This window comes from Pseudonaja textilis, chromosome 5 (assembly GCF_049901715.1).
Source record: "Pseudonaja textilis isolate UNSWEBS1 chromosome 5, rPseTex1.2, whole genome shotgun sequence".
NCBI classification, from domain to species: Eukaryota; Metazoa; Chordata; class Lepidosauria; order Squamata; family Elapidae; genus Pseudonaja; species Pseudonaja textilis.
Window position 1 is genome coordinate 27,832,803 of NC_141994.1, and position 6,616 is coordinate 27,839,418.

The following is a 6,616-nucleotide window of genomic DNA, read 5'->3' on the forward strand; positions in this document are numbered from 1 at the left end:
ACTACCTCAACTACAAGCACAACTACAACCAAAAATAACCACCAAACCACAGCCACAAATAATCACTATCCCATCAATTAATACCACAAATGATATCCCTTTACTCATCAGAGACGTCATGGAACATGATCAGAAACTTCCAAATGCCATTTTATTTGGTCTTGAAGACACCAATGAATCAGATGATATCACCAAAGTTTGCAACATCATAAGCAACTCCAATAAAAACAAATATCTCTCCTGAAGATATCACTGAAAAAAACAGAGATGGCCCTGAGTTCAAATACAATGGCGGCTCGGTGGGCCCAAGATTTTGTAGAGTTGTTTGCAAAAATGAGTCCAGCAAACATATATTCATTCATACAATAAATGCCATTACTAAAACCAATCCCACCCATAACAAACTTCACTCAAGACCAGACTTATCCATACTGCAAAGAATCTGCTCCTGTGAACTCTACACAGAACTCAAAAAAACATCTAGACAATGGAGAGAAGGACTTATACATTGACTACCATGCTGATTGTATTAAACGTAAATCATACAACCCACAACTCAGCATCATCCAATTCACCATCTTCCAGAACTAGGCATACATGGCCCTAACTACCTTAATTCCAACTACAACTGGCCTTACATGCAAGAAGCCTCATAAATAAAATACCTGAAATTCTCCTCTTACTAAATACGGCTAAATTTGACATCATATTTGTCTGTGAAATATGGCTCAATGCATCTCTCCCTGACTCCATTACCACAGTAAGAGACTATCATGCTTACCTATAAGATCATGAAATCCATAAAGGAGGTGGTGTTGCTATCTTCTATAAAAAGTCCCTACATCTAAAAAACATCCAAATTACCCAGGAGCTTGCTCTTCCTGAGACCATCGTCTGTGAACTGTCCTTAAATATCACATTTCGATTCTTACTATGTTACAGAGCCCTGATTATGAAATAGAACATGTAAACAAGCTAAATTCACGACTAACATGGGCAACATCCTGCCCACATGCTTTTATCTTTCTTGGTGACTTCAATCTATCTCGTATTAACTGGACCCTAAACGAATGTACAACTGAATCCATACATGCAACCTTCTACAATGCTGTAACAAATCTGGGACTGGAACAACTAGTAACTAACAACACTAGACTTAACAACTACCTCGATCTCATCTTCTGCAACAGTTTGAATTCAATTTACAGAATACAAATTAAAGAACCCTTTTCCAACAGTGACCACAGCATGATTGACTTTTGTCTCAACATACGTCCTCACAAAAATCATCATAATGATGGAATACCCAATTATAACTTCAAAAAAGGCAACTATGATCTTTTAAAAAATTATCTCTCATCTCTTGATTGGCAAATTCTATTCACTGGATAATTCTATTCACTGTCGAAGACCATTACAACAAATTATTACTTGAAGTCAAAAGAGTCATCAAACTATATGTACCAATAAAAACTCCCCCCCCCCCAAAAAAAACAAATTACCCATAACAATAAGGACAATCCAATCCAAAAAGAAATCCCTTTGGTGGAAAAACAAATCTGGACACTTTGCCGACTTTAAACACCGATACAAAACTTTATGCCACCAGATAAAGACTGTATGCACCAATTATCACATTAAACAAGAGGAAAAACTTCTAGGCACCAATTCCACCTGCGCTTTCTACAATTTTGTAAACAACAAACTCAAGGTCCATCCCACCCCTGAAAGAACCTAACAAAGACTGTAACAATAACACCATTAAAGCCAATCTCTTTAACACATTCTTTAGCTCAGTCTTTGTAAACAGCAATGGATCATGCCCAATATTTCCTAGTTAAAACACAGACAACTACAATGATCTAATAAATATCGATTTTACAGAAGATAATGTTGAAAAAGCGCTATGCAATCTAAAACCATCTCTATTTATTGGACCGGACAGAATATGTGCCTACTTCTTAAAAAAGCTATCCACTGCCATAGCAGAACCTATGTGCATAATCTTTGAAAAATCTTTCAGGACCAGCTCCTTGCCTAACCTATGGTCACAAGCCACGGTCATCCCCATATTCACAAAGGGAGACCCCAGCCTAGTTGAAAATTACAGACCAATCTCTTTATGCTGCGTCACCTGTAAAGTCATGGAATAAATTATTAACCAATCCATTATCCTCCACTTAGAGACAAATAACCTACTCTCTAACAAACAATTTAGTTTCAGAAAAAAATTACCATGTAATCTGCAACTCCTACTGTAAGCACTGGACTTTTTCCCTTCAAACAAAAAGAAATGAACTTCTGAAAACCAAGTGTTTCAAAAGGAATCCTTTATTGAAAGGGATTTTATTTCAATACTAGGCAAAGCAGAGTCTAAGGCATACAATTGTAGATAAGGAAGTTAGAACCCGTCTCCTTATTCAGATGTGGATTTAGTCAAACAAAGAACCAACATGTTAATTCCCCCCCTCCCCTTCTCTGGGAACATATCTTAGAAGAGTTCTCAGGAGTGCCTGCCAGAGCTAGAATTTTTATGGTTCCTTCTCATCTTGTTATCTCTTCAAGAGGTGACAAATTCCTGGACATCTGGCTCCAATCCTCCAGTTGTATATCATATGCAAGTTATACAGAATCAGTATAGAATTTAATATATTCGGGTTTCATCAAAAATGATTACTTGTACCAATTCCCCCCCTTCTTCCATTGAAGAATGGCGGAAACACGGGTCTGACACCTACACTGCAAAAACATATGGACTACACAACTCGATCAGGGCAAAGCAATTGACACTATTTACCTAGACTTCTGTAAAGCTTTTGATTCAGTGGTACATGACAAACTATTCCTAAAACTAAAATCTTATGGCATCTGTGGACACCTGCATAACTGGATTGATGCATTCCTGTCAAACAGGCAACAAATGGTCAAAATAGGGGACACCCTATCAAATTGTGTACCTGTCAACAGTGGTGTCCCCCAAAGCAGCGTTCTAGGGCCAACTCTCTTTATACTTTAATATGATCATATTAAAAGCAACTGCGTTCTGCGTTCTGCGTTCTGCGTTCTGCGTTCTGCGTTCTGCGTTCTGCGTTCTGCGTTCTGCGTTCTGCGTTCTGCGTTCTGCGTTCTGCGTTCTGTGTTCTGTTCGCGGATGATCTAGACATTTTTTGAGTTCTCTGCAGAGTTCATGGGAGCCGATTCTTTGCAGTATGGATAAATCTGGTCTTGAGCGAAGTTTGTTATGGGTGGGATTGGTTTTAGCAATGGTGTTTATTGTATGAATGAATATACATTTGCTGGACTCATTTTTGCAAACAACTCTACAAAATCTTGGGGCCACAGAGCCATCATTGTATTTGCACTCAGGGCCATCTCTGGTTATTTCAATGATATCTTCAGGAGAGATGTTTGTTGTATTTGAGTTGCTTATGATATTGTGAACTTTGGTGATTTTGTCTGATTCATTGATGTCTTCAAGACTAAATAAGATGGCATTTGGAAGTTTCTGATCACGTTCTATGATGTCTCTGATGAGTAAAGGGATATCATTTGTGGTATTATTTGATGGGATAGGAATTATTTGTGGCTGTGGTTTGGTGGTTATTTTTGGTTGTAGTTGTGATTGTAGTTGAGGTAATAATTGTGGTAGTGGTTGTTGAGTTGGGATTTGATTTTGAGTTGATAAGTATTCACTTATCTGTACTGTATTTTTTTTCAAGAGAGATTAGACTTTTTTGTACAATTGTTTCAAAACGTGTTGCTAAGCAGTTTTCTATTAATGAGTGATTCTATGCTTTCAACTCTGTCAGGCAGGGTATTTAGTTTGTTTAGCTTAGGAAAACATGATGGACATAGACAAGGACATTGATTTTTTTAGGAGATCAGCTAGGCTTTTGTTTAAGTTTAGGCAGGCAAGGTGGGCTTGATTGTCACAAAGGTGGCATTTGATGTTATTTTCACTTTCATTGATGGTTTCAAGACATCTGAAGCATGTGCAGGAGTCTGGGAGATCATTGGTAGAGATATTATTCTTTTGTTGTTCTTTGGTAGTGGAGGGTTTGGAGTTTTTGGCTGGCATGGTCAATGACAATAGTACACTAAATGATTACAATAGCTAATTAATGCGATAGATAGACAGTTACTTAATGAATGTTTGTAGATAAGTTAGAGAACAAATCAAAAGTAAGGTTACTTATTACTAAAAATCAATCAATCGACTAGATAACAATGATACAGTATTAAATCTCTATCAATTCAATGAATCAGTAAATTAGTGGTCATTTAACAATTATTATACTATTAGTTGATAAAACAATTGTTTTAGACAAAGCAAATATCTATCAATATTTGGTCTTGAGGTACTGAAATACTGGAGGTAGTGAAGTATTGGAGGTTTGTAGTGGAAGTCCTTTGTTTTTCCTTAAAGCCATGTTGTTTAGTTTTTGTTCTGTTTTGTTTGGATCAATTATTTTAGAGACATTATTATAGAGACATTATTTTATAGACATCATTATCTAATCATTTATATATGTCTTGTGGTTGTTGGAAGTTACATTTTGAGGTAATGAAGTAATCAGTGTTATATGAGGTAGTAAGTCAGTAAGTAAAGGTTTATTTTTGCTGGTGATCATGCTTGGTAAGAAAGATTTGTTGTTTTGCTGTTGTTATCTGATCTACTTGTATAGCTTACTCTGATTTCAGCTGGCAGGAAATCTCTGCTCAGGGAGTCTCTGTCCAGGGAATCTTGGTGAGGTAGAAGTTGAAGGCACTTGGTTTCTGTTTGTTTGAATGGCTTCAAAGCAATTGATTTTTGGTGAGGTAGAGATTAGTAGTGAAAAGGTTTCTCCTTGGCTTATTCTTAAAGTTTTAAAACTCAGAGTTTAAAGTAAAGAGCCCCTCTCTGTTTATAATTCTCTCAGGACTCTGCACTAGTTATGTCCTTCTCCTCAAGTCTTGTTTCTCCCTCCTTGTTTCTTCCTCCCTTCTTGTTTCTCCCTGCCAGCTATCCGCTGTGGCTCCGGGGAAACTGTGTGGGGATTTGAATGGAGACACATTGTCTGGTGTAGAAGATATTCCGATCAGCTGTGGGGTGGATTTAAATGAGGGTGCATTGTTTGCGCTCTGCTGGCTCCAAGTGATCCAGTTCAGAGAGCTCTGGCTAGCTTGAGCTTCGCCGGTGTGATTAATATGGCTCGAGGGAAGGAGCTCTGCTTCTTTGGAGAAGGAGGGGCGGGCTCCAGAATTCAGTGTTTTTTGGGGCTCTGGTTTACGTTTTTAAGAAAGCTCTCTGAAGAAGGCCAATAATGGTTCATTCGCTCCAGCTAGCAGGAGTTCTGCCGGTGTGATTAGGGCTCCAGGGCTTCGGAATCCAGCATTTTTTGGGCTCCGGTTTACTCACGGTTACTGGCGTAGGCGGCAGCTTTAAGGGTGATTTCTGGTGCAGGCGGTGGCTTTATAGGGTGATAGTGTTCCAGGAGCAGAGCCTCACCTTCCTAGTTCTATCACTTCCTCATTCTTCCTTCTATCACGGGAAGTTTTCAAGATGAGACTGGACAGGTATTTGCCTGGAAATCAGTAGTGGGATTCAAAAATTTTTACTATTCTCAAAAAATTTTACTACTTAATTTTTTTAAATTTTTACTTAAAATTTTTACTACATCCAGGGGGTGGGGGAAGACCAGGGTCAAGGGTGAAATGAATGATGTAGAGTTGGCTGCATCCAAGTAACGCCGGCATATTCACTCCTAATAAATCTTTTTTAAAAGAAATTCTGAGAGATGTGGCTAGAGAATCATGATTTGAGTGGGGGCGGATGCCGGAGACCTGACACTGTTTCAACCCCAAAGCGGTGCATGCACGCTCACAACTAGTCCCTTCCCAATGAAAGTACAGCCCATCTCTGCCTTTAGGTATGTTGAAATTCAATATCCAAATCAGTGGTGGGAGTCAAAATTTTTTACCACTGGTTCTGTGGGCGTGGCTTTGTGGGCATGGCCATGTGACTGGATGGGCGTGAGTGGGCAGTTATTTTGCAGCCATCCCTCCACCCATTTTTCGGGCCTTCTGGGCCTCAAAGGATCCTCGGGGGGGGGTGTTTTTGCTCCCAGGAGGATCCTCTGTGGTTCAGGAAGAAAAAAAGCCGAGTATGGGAGGGGCATGCAGCGACTTTGGGTTGAAACTTTAGGACTTTCCTAGTCTCAGAAGAACCTCTAGGGGGGCATTTTTACTCCCAGAAGTCTCCTCTGGGGCTCAGGAAAGCAAAAATGGAGGTGGGGGCCTCCCTCTATTTTTTGCATTCCTGGCCTCAGCAAGGGGAATCCTGGCACAGCTGATCGTATGAACAGCTGATTGTCAGGAGGGGAAAAAAAGAAAGAAATACCTTAAGGGACGAGCGTCAGGCAGGCGGGGTGAGTGAGCCAGTGGCAACCAGGTGACCGGGTCAGGGGCGTGGCCAGCCAGAACTTACCATCAGTTCAGTGATTCACGCCAAATCCTTGCTACGAGTTCGCCCGACCCAGTGCGAACCGGCTGAATACCACCACTGATCCAAATCTTCCAGCCATTTGTCTGATAATTATAAGTTGAATGCCAACACATCTGGAGGATACCAGATTGT